The sequence below is a fragment of the Pongo pygmaeus genome, chromosome 12 (genome assembly GCF_028885625.2).
Source record: "Pongo pygmaeus isolate AG05252 chromosome 12, NHGRI_mPonPyg2-v2.0_pri, whole genome shotgun sequence".
NCBI classification, from domain to species: domain Eukaryota; kingdom Metazoa; phylum Chordata; class Mammalia; order Primates; family Hominidae; genus Pongo; species Pongo pygmaeus.
The window spans coordinates 104,955,195-104,973,020 of NC_072385.2; the positions used below are offsets into that span (position 1 = coordinate 104,955,195).

Here is a 17,826-nt window from a genome sequence, read left to right on the forward strand (position 1 = left end):
CTCCCCTCTCAGCCTCCGTTTCCCAGCCCAGGGAATGGGACGACCCAAGGTAAGTGACCGTTGTCCCCTCCTCCCATTAACGCTATGGCTACAGAGGTTCCATAGTGACCGGGGCCGTAGGAATGAAGAAAGGTGACACAGCGGACTCAAGTGTCAAGTGGAAAGGGAACAAAAGCTAGCTGGGGCTGGCCCAGTAAAGTAGTTCGGCCTCAAGCACAAAACCCCAACCGCCCGGGCCTCGCACAGCCCATAGGGAGCGCGCAGCCCCACGTCCACCCTGCTCCCAAGGAGCTGGGCAGACTCATCCCACCCACCACAGCCCTGGGGCTGCCGCTCCTACAGCTTCTCTTGCTGTCATGACACCACCCGCTCCAACTTTCAGAGACCTCTGAGACGTCTCCAGCCAGAGTTCTCATCTCCTCAGACAAAGCTGGTGGGAACAGTAGAGCCCACGCCAAGGTGACAGAGAAACGAAGGAGGGGTGAGCCAGGCTGAGGGGAAAGGTGGCGGTGTTTACAAACCCTCATTCTGGAACCAAAAACATGGCCCCCACTGACATACTCTCGGAAGAGAGGCCTCAGATCTAGGCCCCCCTCCCGTCTCACACCCCACGAGCCAGTATGTACCCAGCGTCCAACTCAGAACTCCCAGAACGCTGGCTGTGGGTTCAGACACAGTGGGGCTGGAATCCTGCCCCGGGCCCTCTTGTATAAACTTGGGAAGCTGATTTAATTCCTCTGAGCTTCAGTTTCTTCATCTGAAAAAAAAAGTCCTAGCGAGGGGTTTTGTTAGGAATAAATGAAGTAATGTTAGAAATAATAGTCCTATTGCCGGCATATAGTAATTGCTCAATAATGTCAGGTGTGAATCTTCCTTCTCCTTCCCTGGGGAAAAGCAACACACCCCCGGAGCCCTTCACACACACACACACACATACACACACATACACACACACACACACTCTCGCATGTCTATACACCCACACTGTCTTTAAAGTTATGACAGACCAGCCCTCCATTCCTATAAGACAGACCCAGGTGACAGAAACGCCTCTCACACGGAGGAGACAGATGTGTCTATAGAATAAGAGGCCCGAACTAGATGTTGCCTTTGACCCCCTCCAGCTCTCACCCATAAGCCCACATTTCTAAGCGAATGCTCTCTGTAATGCCAAGCAGAGAAGGTGGACGTCCACTGTCATGCCCGACAGAACGAAGTAACCCTGCTGCAGAGATGAGCACTCAGGGATACCCTCCATACTGTCTGACTACAGCACCAGAAAGGCTCCACGGAAAAAGCAGCATCCGTGCTGGGCCTGGAAGTAGGATCAAAACGGGTAGGAAATGGGGTCTAAACGGGTAGGAAGGAGGAACGGCGTTCCAGGCTGAGGAGGCGGCCTAAGGAAAGCGTGGAGGAGATGCGCCTGTGAGTCTGGGGTCTGGCAAGAGGACCCAGGCCTGGGGAGTGGGATGAGGGCCATCAGGGGAGACCCAGAATGTTCTGTGAGAGGGTCGGGGCTTGCTCTGCAGCCCCGAGAAACTCTGAAAACTGTTCAAGGAGAGGAATGGCATTATCTGACCTGCAGTTTCATGCAGACCCCTCGAGGGGGCCTTGGAAGGACTTCCTAAGGAAGGGGAGCCTCTGACAGAATTACAGGACTGCAATGTAGAGATGTTAGCTCAGCCTCTGGACCAGGCACAGAAAATAAACAACTTAACCAGGATCTGACACTGATTATACGCAGGGTTTAGACCGACAGAACATGCCTTCCTGTATCTCGTGCTGTCTCCCTGAGGATAAGAAATAGCTACCCATGCCTCCAATCACCATACACATACATCTCACCCCTCCACCCACCTCTGCTCCCCTCATGGAAGGCAGCCCAGGCTGTAGACCTGCAGGGAGGACCCGGGATGTTGTCAGGTGACCAACTTATGAGACTCTGACCTCCAGAGTTCGGCCTGTCACTGAAAATCTGAGATTCAGTCACTCATTCAAACATGCCACAGGTACTAAGATATGAAGGGGAATAAGACTAAAATCCAGCACATGCAAGCTGTGTGACTAAAGGCACGTTGCTAAACTTCTCTGAGCCCCAGCTCTTTTAACTGCAAAGTGGAAATAATGCTGTAATCCTGGTACTTTGAGAGGCCAAGGCTGGCGGATCGCTTGAGTTTGAGACCAGCCTGGCCAACATAGTAAAACCTCATCTCTAAAAAATACAAAAATTGGCTGGGCACGGTGGTTCACGCCTGTAATCTCGGCACTTTGGGAGGCCAAGGCTGGCAGATCGCTTGAGTTCAAGACCAGCCTGGGCAACACAGTACTGGGCAACACAGTGAAACCTCATCTCTACAAAAATACAAAAATTAGCAGGGCGTGGTGGCTTGTGCCTGTAGTCTCAGTTACTTGGGGGTGCTGAGGCAGGAGGATCACTCGAGCTCAGGAGGTTGAGGCTGCAGTGAGCTGAGATTGTGCCACTGCACTCCAGTCTGGGCGACAAAGACCTTGTCTCAAAAAAGAAAAAAAAAAAAGGAGATAATGCTTATCTCACTTCAATATTGCATTCAATAAAATATGAAAAGCGGGCCCGGTACGGCGACTCACACCTGTAATCCCAGCACTTTGGGAGGCCGAGATGGGAAGATCACTTGAGGTCAGGAGTTAGAGACCAGCCTGGCCAACATGGCAAAACCCCTTCTGTACCAAAAAATACAAAAATTAGCTGGGTGTGGTAGCACACGTCCTTAATCCTACCCACTCAAGAGGCTGAGGCAGGAGAATCACTTGAACCTGGGAGGCAGAGGTTGCAGTGAGCTGAGATCACACCACTGCTCTCCAGCCTGGGCAACAGAGCAAGACTCCATCTCAAAAAAAAAAAAAACCCGGCCACAAGAGAGTGCCCAGAGCTAAGGAACATCCCAGGGAGCAGCACCATTGAGCAGAGATGGGTAGAGAAGGAGAGGCCCTAAGGGGGTCTGATCAAGGACAGCCAGTGAGGCCAGGGGAGTTGGCGTCAGGAGAGCCAGATGAGCAGAGAGTGGTTAAAGGTGTCAGCTCAGCCAATTGGATGTGACCATTATGGAATCCTGGGAGCTTAGTGAGAGCAATGTCTGTGACTATGGAGGCATGGGGGTCGCGGAAAATTGCTGAGGTCTGAGGCGTGAGTGGAAGGTATAGAGACAGTGAGTCCAAACAACGCTGGAGAATTTGGATGAGAAAGGCAGGAGAGAGACTGGAGAGTAGCTGGAGGGGAATGAAGGGTGGATGAAGCTGTGTTGTTTGCCTGTTTGTTCGCTGTATTTTTTGTTTGCTTGTTTGTTTGTTCTCTGTATTTTTCAGGGTAGGAGAGTCTAGAGCGTGTTCACAGGAGGAGGAGAAAGAGTCAGAAGGAAAAGGCTGAAGACACAGGGGAGGGAGGGGAGCTGATGGAGCGGGAGCCCAGTGGTAACAGCTGAGAGAGAAGGGCACAGGCCGGGCCAGATGGGAGCGCCAGTTCTTGGACCCTGGAGGAAGAGCCAAGGGTCCTGCAGAGGAAGAGGTCAGGACGAGAGAAAGGGCACATAGAACGGCCTTGATATTGGCAGTGAAGAGGGAGGTGAGTCTGCTGCACGTGAGAGCTGGACTCGGGAGTGTGAAGTTCTGAACAGTCGCGGGGACATAGTCCGACTTTAGAAGAACCAAACCATTCCTTTCCTTTCCTCTCCCAGATGCCTCCATGTTTATTAGGAGGGCTTCTTACAGGCAGCACCTACCCTTGTGATTTCAATTGCCATCTGATTATTGGGACTTCCAAGCCTACAGTGGAGCCCAGACCTCCCTCTCTGGAGCTGCAGACAAGCTACGAGGAAGCCTGGATGGCTCCACCTGCATGTCCATCTTTATTAGCTTGGGGCAGGACTGGTTTCCACACTGACCCTCAACTTGGCCACTCCTAGAGCTGGCAGTCTCAAGAGCCACTTCACCCCCAACTGGGAGACTGATGTCCACACCCACCAGACCCCCTGTGGGGGCATTCAAGGCCCCCTGCCACTCAGGCCCCTGACTCCAGCTGTGACTGGCATGTGGGGGCCAGCAGGAAGGCCGTTCACAGATGAGAAGCCCCCCACCACAACTGGGCCCCTTTACCAGCTCTGGGGCTACCACCACTGCTGCAGATGGCATCTCCCCTCCCATCGTGAGATCAGGTGGGGTTAATACTCCTGCAACCACTCTGTTCTCAGACAATATGAGGTGCAGCCAGCCAGCAATTCCACAGAATGCAGACAAAGGGACAAACAGTGCCAGGCTCATGGCAATAATGCAGTAACTGTAGTGTGACTGAATGAATGAATTCAAAACTAAAGCACATTGGCCGGGTGTGGTGGCTCACGCCTGTAATCCCAGCACTTTGGGAGGCCAAGGCGGGTGGATCATGAGGTCAGGAGATCGAGACTATCCTGGCTAACACAGTGAAACCCCGTGTCTACTAAGAATACAAAAAATTAGCTGGGCTTGGTGGTGGATGCCTGCGGTCCCAGCTACTCGGGAGGCTGAGGCAGGAGGATGGCATGAACCTGGGAGGTGGAGTTTGCAGTGAGCCGAGATCACGCCACTGCACTCCAGCCTGGGTGACAAAGCAAGACTCCATCTCAAAAAAAAAAAACACTAAAGCACATCTTCCAGACAGTCTTATTGAGAAGAAACTAAGTGAAGGAATTAACATTTCTTAGTTCCATTTTGCTTTGTGCCTGGGGCAATGTACTACAATGTGCTTCCAAATACTATGTCATTGAGCTTTGGAAATAGAGAAAGAAAGTATATATTTTCATCCTCATTTTACAGACAAGATGATTGAGGCTCAGAGAGGTTAAGTAACTAGGTTGAGGCCACAGAGCTACGGAGAAGAGTCGGGGCTGATGGTTTCTGCTCGGAGGTGGTAGTGTTTCAGGGCATTCATTCAGGAGTCAACAGGGTTAAATTCCATCACCTACTAGCTGTGTGACTTCAGGCACATGATTAAAGTTCTCTGAGTCTCCATTTAACTGCGAAATGGAAATAATAATATCTATCTCCAAGGTTATTGAGAATATTCCACAAAATATGAGAAACATTTAATAGGCTGATTGGGCCCAAGGGCTCAATCCACAGTGGCTATTAATAGTATTGGTTGTTTAGTAACTGTTTTGCTGTGTTCAGATGTTCAGGAAGAGGGGAAATGTCCCTTTTGAAAGTCTTTGGGCCAAGAAGCTAGAGGCCTGGCTGAGGCTGGACAGCAACACGGAGGTGCCAACTTGTGCAGCAGGAGGTCTTTCCATTTCCTGAGCTGTCGAGGGTGAGCAGGAAGCAGTGGGCAGGCTGGGGCGGGACACTTACAACAGGGGTCAAGTACCACATTGCTGGGAAGAACCTTTCTTAACAGAACAGTCTGTTCAGGAGGCAGTTCACACCTGAATCTAATGACCTCCCAGGACCGGGCGGAGGAAGTGGTCAGAAACCCAAAGCAGCCCTTCCCAACTGTTTTATGCCCAACACAGCTGAGGAATGTGGCCATCCATTTGTAATAGCAGCTCAGTGTGGGCATTTCGGGTTGGGGGTGGATGGGCCACAGCATTTAAAACAGCCCCCCACCAACCCCAGGAAATTCTGATGTAAGAATTAACAGTCTGAAAGATACAGGAAAGCCTACGGGGAGAGAAAGTTTTATTTAGGCTGTTTTTGAAAAACAATGAGATAGGCGACAAGCAGGGCCGCCATGTTTGATTGTCTAGGTTGGGCACTGCACAAGGGCATCCTAATTAAGGAGACATCTCTCACACTACATCATTTTTTTTTTTGAGACCCAGTTTCACTCTGTTGGCCAGCTGGAGGGCAGTGCCATGATCTCAGCTCACCACAACCTCCGCCTCCCAGGTTCAAGCAATTCTCCTGCCTCAGCCTCCCAAGTAGCTGGGACTACAGGCATGTGCCACCATGCCCAGCTAGTTATTTTTTTGTGTGTATTATTAGTAGTGACAGGGTTTTGCCATGTTGGCCAGGCTGGTCTCGAACTCCTGACCTCAAGTGATCCACCCACCTCAGCCTCCCAAAATGCTGGGATTACAGGCATAAGCCTCATACTACATCTTCTCCAAAGTCCTGGCAATGTTGTTTTAGACAATGACTGTACATATTTGTACATTCATTTCAGTCTTTTTCTGATGAATAGAAGAAAACTGTCTTGAGAAAGAGACATCTTTTTCTAATTCACAAAGGAACCATATGAGTGGGCTGTGGTCCTAGTAACAAAACATATGTAACTTATACACAAATTTACAAAATGCAAAATCTTCTGAACCTGCCCCCACCTTTGTGTATCGTGTTGGTGCAAATATAAATTAGAGATTAATCAGAACTTGGTCTAGTAATTTAACAGAATTTCCCATGCCTTTCTCCTGTTAATAAATTTCAAGCTGGAAGGGGCCTTGGAGGTCAGCTAGTTTCCTCCCTTGTAAATGAGGGGTTAATGAGCCGAGATCACACCATTGCACTCCAGCCTGGGCAACAAGAGCAAAACTCCGACCCAAAACAAAAACAAAAACAAAACAAAAAAAATGAAAAACAAAACAAAACAAAAAAACCCAGCAATTTAGTTCTGGAGGCTGGGAAGTCCAAGATCAAGGTGCCAGCTGATTCCGCTCCTGGTGAGGACTCACTTCCTGGATTGCAGGTAGCTGTCTTCCCTTTGTCCTCACACGGCAGAGAGAGAGAGAGAGAGAGCAAGCTCTCTGGTCTCTTCTTCTAAGGGCACTAACCCATCATGAGAGAACCACCCTCACGACCTCATCTGAATCTAATTACCTCCCAAAGGCCCCACCTCCTAATACCAACACATGGAGGGTTAGGCTTTAACATTTGCATTTGTGGGACGCATGCATTCAGTCTATAACACCTACATAAGGCCATCAGGAGCCAATACCTATCCCAGGGCCCATACCCCTATAGGCATCACACTGGCAGCCAGCTGGCAAGGCCTTCAGCAGGACTGGGAGGAAAGCTTCCTTTTCCAGCTTCCCATCAAGGCCTCCCCAAAATGGTCACCTTGCCACTGCAGTGCCTGGTCAGAGCGTGTGTGGTGTGCTCCCAAGGATTAAGGTTTTTGGAGGGGTAGGATACCACCGCATCAATCCTGCCTGAAATCACACAGCCATCGGCTGGGGCTTGGAAGTCTTCTGCTGGTCCTGAGACTTCCACCATCGAGGTAAGAGTTATCCTAGCACTTGATCATAGTCCTGGAGTCTCGAATGAAAAATGGCTTGGTCCACTGCCCCAGGATCTGCAGGGTTTGGCTGATCAGTTGAGGATTCCTGCCCCGTAGCGGGAGTTTGAATCTTCAAACTATAGACTGTGAACAAGCACATGTACTCAGAGGATCAGAAGGGACTAGGAAGCAAGAAAGCATCTTGTCCAAAGTCTCAGCAAAGGTGTATTGGCATGACTCTAGCATCTGAATGTCTGTCACACCCCAGGAAAGGACTCTTGGCAAAGGCCTCCCTGCAAAAAGCTCAGAAGACTTCAGACCCCGGCCCTGTCTCTTCCCAATGGCCCGTGAGAAAGTCGACTTTCTTGAATAGGAGCCAGAGTTTTGCATGTGCCTCTCCAGGACATACACCAGGTTTTGCCTGGGAAATGTAAATGTCTTCTGTGGAGGGACATTTTTTTTTCTGTCTTTGTTTTGTTGAAGAGAAATCCAAGACCCAGGAAAGGATGTGAGTTGGGCCAAGAACCTGAGGTTTTAAAACACAAAATGGGAAACTCAGACCTCCAGACAGTGGCTTTGGAGCCTGGGTCTGTAATTCAAACACCAAGAACTATGTGGAAGAGTGATTGGTCCTCCAAGAAGAAGAATGGAGGAGAGGGATGGAGGGGTGGGGAGGGCAGAGAGAAAAATGGGGCTCAAAAGCCTGAGCACCATGAGGGGCTGAGATCACAGAAAGCAGAAGAAGGGAGGCACCCAACAGAGGAGGAAAGAGGGGAGGAAGAAGGGCTGGGGGCAGATGCCCAACCCCCTGGTAATTAAGAAAATGCAAATGAGATGCTACCACCATCCCACAAAGATGGGCAAAAATTGAGATGGGCAGCAATGCCATGTGCTAGTGAGAGCACAGAGCAATGGGAGCACTCACGACAGCTGGCAGGTGAGGTGCAAATGGGCACAACCCCTTGGGAAAGTGGTCTGGCTTTACCTGATAAAGCTAAAAATGCACAAACCTAATGTTCAGCAATTCCACTCTTAGGAACCCACCCTTGAGAAAATCTTGCACAGGTGATCCAGGAAAGGACCTCAAGAGTGTCCAGAGCAGTGCCATGGATAATGGCCAAAATCTGAAAAAAATCTAAATGTCCAACAGGAAAATGAAGGAATAAATCATGGTGCACTCACAACATAGAATATTACAGAGCAAAGAAACAAACAACTGCCCCACTCAACACTATGGACGATGCCACAGTGTAATGTTTAGTGAAAGAAGCCAGACCCAAAAGACTACACAGGGTATGACCCTACTTCTATAAAGTTCAAAGGAAGACAAAATTACATCGAGTGTTTAGAAATGCATACATAGGCCCGGCGTGGTGGCTCACACCTGTAATCCCAGCACTTTGGGAGGCCAAAGCAGGCATATCACCTGAGCCAGAAATTCGAGACCAGGCTGAGCAACATGGAAAAAACCCATCTCTACAAAAAAAAAAAAAAAAAAAAAAAAAAAATATATATATATATATATATATATATATACACACACAAAGATTAGCCGGGCATGGTGGTGTGCACCTGTACACCCAGCTACTTGGGAAGCTGAGGTGGGAGGAACACTTGAGCCTAGGAGGCGGAGGTTGCAGTGAGCTGAGATCGCGCCACTGCACTCCAACCTGGAGAACAGAGTGAAACCTTGTCTCAAAAAATGAAGCGAAATTAAATTAAAATAAAAATGCAGACATAGATGGAAAACTTGATAGAAAATGAAGGAAAAATTAGTAGCGTGATTAACCCTAAGGGGAAGGAAGGGAGGCAGCTGTGATAAGGACAGGGCCCATGGGGGGGTGGGTTCTGGGAGGTGCCAGTTTTTCTATTTCTTGGCCTGGGAGGTGGCTACATGGACGTTCACTTTATAATTATTCCTCACACTGTGCATGCATTTTATGCATTCTTCTGTCTGCAATAATCAACTTCCAGCCTCTGTGCTGGTGAGCAGAGTCTGGTGCCTCTGAGGTGGCCGTGGGGTCAATGGGAGGATGCGCTGCTCTCAGAGGCAGGTCTCTCCAGAGCTCAGGTTGACATCTCCCCATCCCTTGCCCCCAACTACCTCCCCCTTTCTTCAAATCTGTTAGTCTCAAGCTCCATGGGCTGAAACGGAGCCAGCCTGTGGCTAGAAGGCTTCAGGGCCATCTCCTGCAGGGCATTGGTGAGAAGAGTGAGGGACTGCCCAGTTCAGGATAGAAGCGATTACGGGCCCCTCACACCACTTCCTGGGGCCATGCACCAATGCCCTGTGGCCTGCCTCAGTGATGCTCCGACAGAGCACGGGCCCCAGTCCCTCCCCTCCCAGCGTTCCTGAGGAAATGGCAGCCCTCTGAGGTCCCCCGCCAGCACCAACCCTTGTCCTGGAGAAGTGACTGGCAAAACCTTAGTTTCAGGAGACTGAAATGTGCTCCAGAAAGGAACACGCCAATCTCCACCGTGACAACAGTATCAACAACAGTAACTTCCGTTCTGCACATGGGCTAACGTGCCAGCTGCCCTCCTGACTGTCTCCATGCTCACAGACAGCACCAAGAGAGGCTTTTTTTAAACCCTTCTTCACAGATGAGAAACCTGAGGCTCAGAGAGGCAAAGAGCTCAAGTCCACACAGCCAGAAAGAGGTGGGGTTAGAACTCAAACCCGGAGCAGAGCCCCTCCAAGGCCTATGCTCTCACGGGGTGCCCCAGCACCCCTAAGCACGGGTGCCATCCCCACAGCATGCCCCCACCCCTCCTGGCACCATCGCCCACAGCACCCCAGGGAGCTGTTGCCCTGTGAAGGGTTCACCCTGAGGCAGAGAGCACTGCCCACAGAGGCCATGACTTGGGGAAGGGGCCAGCCCAGGCCAGCCCCTCCTTCCTTGGCTCCCAGCACTCAGAGAACAGTGAGTCCAACCTCCTCCCCTAGAGCTGCCACATGAAGGCCCAGAGAGGGTCAGGGACATCCCACAGTCACACAGCCTCCATGTCATGGCAAGATGCTTTTTCTTTCACTGTGCGTTTGTGCTTGCTCCAGTTCGGGTCTTTATCCCTCCCTCCAAGGACTTCAGGGGTCCTGACCCAGCCTCCCATTCACCTCCCTACAACAGACGGCTTGATGGACCTATCGCCTCTCACCTCTCTGTCCAGAGGCCAAACCCCTGTCACTGGAGGAATCCAGGGTCCTTGGTCTCTATAGAGACGTTGATGCTCATGGGCCCAGGGAGGCAAGGACGGGGCAGCCCCAGGCCTGGCTCACCCTGGCCCCCACCAGCCACACAGTCCTGGGCCGCAGCCTCCTGTCTGGGCAGGTTCTGGGTGGCCGCGAGCCCCACTGCTGGCGTGCTCCAGCTCTCAGCAAAGCTCTCCTTGAATAAACAAGGCTGCATAGCAACCACTCGCTGAAGGAGTCCATAGCTCCCTGCGCGGGGGAGAGACCGAGCCGAGAGACTTTTCCCCTTGGTCTCATTGCCCTTGTGGCTCACCGGAGCACAGGCACTCCCAAGTGGCCGACCTGTCCTCTGGGGTCATGGACACCACAGAAAGAGAGAGCACTGGGCCCCCCGCCTGGTGACTGCAGCCAGGAATCGCAGGGATGTTGTTGGTAGAACTCCTGGTTTTGCTCACATGGCCTCTGGGCTCCATCTGCTTCTGCTTACTAACTCTTCTAGAGGCAGAAAGACAGAGTGAGCACCCAGGCCTTGGCAGCAGGCAGCTGGGTTTGAATCCTGATCCTGCTACTTCCAGCTGTGTGCCCTCTGGTCAGAACTTTACCTTTCTTGACCTCAGTTTCCTCATCTATAAAATGGGTACAACAATAGTACGGACTTGATAGGGTTGCTGTAAGGATTTCAAAGGTGCATGTAACAGCTTGTAATTTTGTCTAGCACTTGGTAGGCTCTCCATCACTTCCCCAGAAATCCTTGCAGAGCAGGAAGCCTGTGGCCTTCATCCCTACCAGATTTCTCCACCTTAACTTTTGGAAAATGTGAATCCTAGCAGCCCATGTGTGCTTTCTCACTGAACCCAGGCTCTTGGGCAGAAATCCCAGGCTGGCATCCTCTCCCTGGAATGACAGCCAGTCCCACTCCTCATGCTACCCCCTTCTAGCCCTCACCATCCAGGGGGCACACAATGGAAGCCAAGGACTCCATTTGTATGCGGGCTTGCAAACAGCCACTCGCCCAAAGATACTAAGAATTTCCCCAGGCAGCTCCTCCCCATATTCTGTACAAAGGAATCAGCAGATGTGTGGAACACACAGGGAGGGCTGGCGGGAGGCCAACTATACCCCACGAGGCCTGGGCCACTGAAATGCTTGCACACGGGTAGCTCCTTCCTGGGACTCTCTCCTCTTCCCTGAGATGGCCAGGGAGGGCAGGCCTTGGGAGTAGCTGCTGTCATTTACCAAGATCCAGGAGGGAGCAAGGAGGGCCAGCCAATTATGACTGAGAACAAGGTCCCCCTGGGGCAGGTGCTGGCCCCAAGCCAGAGGTCACAGCTGACAAGGTGAACAGAACTCCTGAACTCCCTCTAGCAGAGGCCCAGAAAGGAGGCACTTCCTACAAACCAGGAACAGTGGCTGTGCAGATTCCCCCTGGGAGACAGGTATGAAGATGCCCAGGTGGGGAAAGAGAGGCCTGGCAAGTTAAGCCCTTGCCCCAAGCCATACAGCTTGTGAGTGAGAGCGAGTCAACCATGGGAACCCAGGGCGGGGACGTGACAAGGCAGGTTTTGCTGTCCCTCAGCTCTGGCAGGGAGACGGTGTGTGTGCAGCTCCCCCAAAGCCCATCTGCACGTCGGTGCTTGAGTCGGAGCTTCTAGAACACAGATCCCATGGTCGTGCCCTGCTGGACACCCCTCGTGGCCCCTGCTGTCCTTGGGGTAAGGGCCAGACTTAGCACCATGGCCGCCAAGCCCCTCTAATCAGGCCCCACTGCATCCTCCTTCGGCTCCCGGGCTCTCCACATTCTGCCTCCACTGGATGGCCGAGCATTATGTGTTCCCAAGGTGGGCTGGCCATGCTCTGTGCCAAGTGCTAGAGACACAGGAGGCAGCACAGCCTGCCCTCAGGAGCTGAGTGATGGAGAGAGGCCCCAGCACGTAACCCTCTGCTCGTTCCTGTGTTACCTGCAATAAGGGAGGATCGATAGCACAGCCCTTAAGAACCAGGGCTCTGAAGCCCCTGGATTCCAGACTGGATTCTGATCCGAGCAATGACATCTTAGGCCAGAAACAAACTCTCTGAGTCTTGGTTCTTTCACATGCCTAGCAGGGAGACTGCAGATCCTCCCTCCCTGGGGTGGTTCCAGTGACCTTAGTGTGCCTGCCAGGCACAGAGCACACACTCCCCCTCACTGTGACCACGGACAGACAGCGAATCCCAGGGGCAGTGAGGTGTGACATCCACATGAAATCCCTGAGGTAAGGAGCAGGCCAGGCGAGGAGCATGGGTGGAAACCGCTGAGGCAAACGACCTGAGCCCCGGGCCTCTGGGGCAGCCAGGAGCTGCCCGGAAGGATGGGGGAACTCCAGGTGGGGAGGGCAGCCAGGCTGCCACCTGGAAGCTCTCTGGAACTCCCCTGAAGAGATCTCAGAAAGAAAGGGACATGAATCCAGCCCTCAGTCATTTGTTGTGATTTCTTTTCTCATTCTAAAAAAAAAAAAAATTTCATACTTAATTTTGCTTTATTTCTTAAAGAAGTCCCCAAATTGTTTAAGCCTCGAGCCTTGCAAAGCCTGTACCAACCCCTGGTGGAAGGGCAGCCAGACCCTTGGAAGACGGTCAACAGCTACAAAGGAAGCCAGGTGTTGCCTGTCTCTTCCAGTGCCCAGTGTTCCCAGTCATTGCCCCAACTCTCCTGGGTGTGCTCACACTGGCCTGCCCCCACCCCCAGAACCGATGAACAAATACTTGATGTGAATGAATTAAACTGACTCACGATACAGAATCACAAGCTGGGAAGAGGGCTCTTGAAAGCACCAAATAAGTAGCCCCTTCCACATCCACAGGGGATAGCCCCCATCAACCCCAGAAAGCCACTCAAGATTTCAGAAACCAACATTCTATAACTTTCCATGCTGATGGATTTGGTCAGTGGAAGACTACTAAATTCTGATCCTGTTTCCTCAGTAAAAATGTCCCCAAGAGTCCTCTTGGCCCTTGTTGATTTGTAAAGTGAACAAAGCTGTTTCTATGTCTAGCAACAAGAAGGACTAGATACCATGAACACACTTCCCATTGCAAATGACCTGAACATCCTATATCCAGATAGTCTCCTGAACACATAGCTGGGCTATTAGCAGGGGCTTCACTGAGGGGTCTTCTCCTCCCCCTGCTCTGGCATGTAGCTGTCATGCTCCTCTCCTCTCCTGGCCTTTGCTCATGCTGCTCCCTCCACCCCAAAAGCCTTTCCCATATTCCTTCCTACCCCTTACTTATACCTATCTCCGGCCGGGCACGGTGGCTCCTGACTGTCATCCCAGCACTTTGGGAGGCCAAGGCAGGCAGATCACCTGAGGTCAGGAGTTTGAGACCAGCCTGGCCAACATGGTAAAACCCCGTCTCTACCAAAAATACAAAAATTAGCTGGGTATGGTGGCGCATGCCTGTAATCTCAGCTACTCAGGAGGCTGAGGCAGGAGAATTGCTTGCGCCCAGGAGGCAGAAGTTGCAATGAGTTGAGATTGTGCCACTGCACTCCAGCCTAGATGACGGAATGAGACTCCATCTCAAAACAAAAACAACCAAAAAAAAAAACACCTTATACCTATCTCCCTTGGCCAATTCCCACCCACTTGCTCCCAAGGGGAGCCCTTACTGACTCTCAAGAAAAGAGGTGCCTCTCATCTGCCTTTCTAGGGCCAGCACTTCCCCATCACAGCACCATTCATCTGCTGACTGTAACTGGCCGCCCCTATCCTGGCCCACCAGCCAGCCACACAGACCTAAACTGTGAGCTCCTTGTGGGCAGGATTCATGCCTTATATCTCTAGAACCAGCACCAGCCAGGGCCCATAATAGACATTCCACATGGGTGTTGAGAGAGCGACACCAACCTGACTGCACGTGGGGAGAGGAGGTGGCTGGCGGCATAAGAATCCCCTGCCCCTGCAACATTCGCCGCTTCTTCCAGGACCAGACCTGAGATCCAAGCTGCAGACCAGAGTCTCAGTCCTATACATTGTATGGCAGGGAACAGGTAAGGGGAGTTCTGATCCCCTGGGCTGGCGTTGCCCCCTTATAAACCAGGACCATCCCAGGCCCAGCTGGAGGCCAGATCCCAGGGAGCATGGGGAGTGACGGCCCCCCTGGTAGGGACCCTAGGAGGTGGTATGCTCAGGCGCCTCCCCCATCTCTGTCTCAGGTACCCATCCCTCAGGATAAGGTGCCCCCAGACTAAAGATGGTTAGCATAGGGCATAGCCAAGGGTTCCAGGCAAGTGGACAGAGAGTTGGTTCCAGTCCTGACTTTGTCACCATTACTGTGTGCCCTCCAACAAGTCCCTGCCCTCCTTGGGCTTCCAAACTGTCATTTGTGATCAGACACTGGGTGACCTCCTGGTCCCTTAGAGCCCTGATGCCCTGTGTCCTGGGCCCTGGCCCAGGCTGAGGAGAAGGGCTGGAAGCCCCCCTCCCTTCACAGGCCACGCGCCCCCAGGTAGAAAAGCAGACAATGGAGGCAAGCTGGCACTGCCTCCAGAATGACACTGTGCTGGTTTATCTCCCAAAATACCACTGCCCCACCCCCTCCAAGGCCAGCCCCAGCCCGGAGAGCCTGGAAGGCCCTGTCGGTACCACAGGCTGGGTGGGGGTGCTCAGACACTACCAAGGACACAGAACAGGCCCCTCCCAACCAGCACCTGCCACTGGGCTGACGTGTTCCCTGGGAAGTTCCTGGGAAACTCTAGAATAATGTATGCAACCTAAGCACAGGATCAGAGAGAGGACTAGGCCAAGCCCCTCTTATGATGATGGAGTCACACGGGAATTCAGTGATAATGACAGGATGGGGACTAAGGCCTTCTGGTTATGCTGCTTCTGGCCCCAGCTGCCCTTCAGGGCTTCTCCCAACAGAAGCCAACCCCTCACCTCACATGGGGTGTGCCTCTCCCTCCTTTCTCCCCATTCCACAAAAGGGCGTGTCAGAGAAGAGCAGCTCCCTGCCCCACAGCCACAGGAAAGCTCGAGAGATGGAGGGCAGGGGGAGGGGAGGAGTTAACAGGTGAGTAAATAACTCCAGAAGCTAATGGCAAAAAAGAATTTGATGGGTTTTTGTTGTTGTTGTTGTTGTTGTTGTTGTTGTTTTTGAGATGGAGTCACACTCTGTCGCCCAGGCTGGAGTGCAGTAGTGTGATCTCAGCTCACTGCAAGCTCCGCCTTCCGGGTTCACACCATTCTCCTGCCTCAGCCTCCTGAGTACCTGGGACTACAGGCGCCCGCCACCACGTCCAGCTAATTATTTTGTATTTTTCATAGAGACGGGGTTTCAGCATGTTAGCCAGGATGGTCTCGATCTCCTGACCTCGTGATCCATCCACCTCGGCCTCCCAAAGTGCTGGGATTACAGGCGTGAGCCGCCGCACCTGGCCCAGAATTTGACATGTTTTTATGAGAACATGCAAAGAAATAGGAAAATGTGTAAAATGCTCCTAAATTTCCAGTTTGTAAAAATTAAGCATATGTTTCACATACTTATAATATGTACATATTCCTGTACATATATTATCATTTTTTTAAAAAGCCTCCACCAGCAGGGCCCAGTGGGGAGCTGAAATTCCATCCCATCATCAGCAATGAGGAAAGGCATAGGAGTGTGAGGCAATATCCTGCTTTTGCTGAGATGGTATCAGCAAGGCCCAATGGTGAACTGAACATCCAGTCCCACCTAGATCTGTGTGCTAGACCTAAACAGGATAAATGCCCTGCAAAAAAAGAAGACAGAAGAGGACCTAGAATCTCACAACACAATACCCAAAATGTCTAGGAGACAACTGAAAACCACTCATCATACCAAGAACAGGTAAAATAACTTGAATGAGAAGAGGCAATCAATGATGCAGCGCCCAGATGACACAGATTTGAGGATTCCCTAACAAAGATTTTTAAACAGTCATCATAAAAATGCTCCAATTTGCAATTATGAACGTGCTTAAAACACATTAAAAAATAAAATGTCTCAGCCGGGCGCAGTGGCTCATGCCTGTAATCCCAGCACTTTGGGAGGCCGAGGTGGGCAGATCACGAGGTCAGGAGATCGAGACCATCCTGGCTAACACAGTGAAACCCCGTCTCTACTAAAAATACAAAAACATAGCCGGGCGTGGTGGCGGGCACCTGTAGTCCCAGCTACTTGGGAGGCTGAGGCAGGAGAATGGCATGAACCTGGGAGGCGGAGCTTGCAGTGAACCAAGATCGCACCACTGCACTCCAGCCTGGGCGACAGAGTGAGACTCTGTCTCAAAAAAATAATAATAATAAAAATTTAAAAAATAAAAAATAAAACATCTCAGCAAAGAAACACAAGACACAAAGAAAAACAACTGGAAGTTTTAGAACTAAAAAATACATAATCTGTCACAGGAGTAATGGGAAAAAAGAAAAAAATTTAAGAAAGAAAAATACAATATAAACAACAGCATTAATATGACTATGATAGAGGAAAAAAATCAGTGAACTTGAACATAAAACCATAGAAATTACTCGATAGCAACCAACAGAAAAAATATAGACTGAAAAGAAATGAACAAGGCCGGGCACAGTGGCTCATGGCTGTAATCCCAACAATTTGGGAGGCCGAGGTGGGTGGATCACTTGAGGTCAGGAGTTCAAGACCAGCCTGGCCAATATAGTGAAACCCTGTCTCTATTAAAAATAACAATAATAATACAAAAATTAGCCAGGCATAGTGGTGCATGCCTATAATCCCAGCTACTCAAGAGGCTGAGGCAGGAGAATCACTTGAACCAGGGAGGCAGAGGCTTTAGTGAGCCAAGATCACGCCACTGCACCCCAGCCTGGGTGACACAGCAAGACCCTGTCTCAAAAAATAAAAATAAAAAAGAAACGAACAGAGCCCCAGGGACCATGGGACTACAACAAAATATCTAACATTTGTATGATTGGAGTTCAAGGAGAGGAGAAAGAGTGTGGGTCTGAAAAAGAATTCAAAGAAATAATGGCTGGAAACTCTCCAAATATGGTAAAAGATACTAATCTACAGATCCAAGAAGCCGAGCAACCCCCACATAGGATGAATCCAAAGAAATCCACATCAAGACACATCGTTAAGAGGCCGAGGCATGTGGATCACTTGAGGTCAGGGGTTCAAGACCAGCCTGACCAACATGGTGAAACCCTGTTTCTACTGAAAATAAAAAAATTAGCTGGGCATGGTGGTGCACACCTGTAATCCCAGCCACTCAGGAGGCTGAGGCAGGAGAATCACTTGAACCCAGGAGGCAGAGGTTGCAGTGAGCTGAGATTGTGCCACTGCACTCCAGCCTGGGTGACAGAGAGAGACTTCGCCTCAGAAAAAAAAAAAAAAAAAAAGATATATTATAATCAAAGTTCAGAAAACTAAAGACAAA

General features: G+C 50.9%; 1 protein-coding gene across 3 annotated transcripts in view; it reads right to left on the reverse strand.

Moving 5' to 3' along the window:
- TOGARAM2 (TOG array regulator of axonemal microtubules 2) overlaps window positions 1-10,616 on the reverse strand; it is a 71,022-nt gene extending 60,406 nt beyond the window's left edge. For all 3 annotated transcript variants that reach the window (XM_054476647.1, XM_054476646.1, XM_054476645.1), the window contains exon 1: window positions 10,376-10,616. The gene's annotated coding sequence lies outside the window, so the exon portion shown is untranslated. The remainder of the gene's footprint in view (window positions 1-10,375) is intronic.
- Between the last annotated feature and the right edge of the window lie 7,210 nt (window positions 10,617-17,826).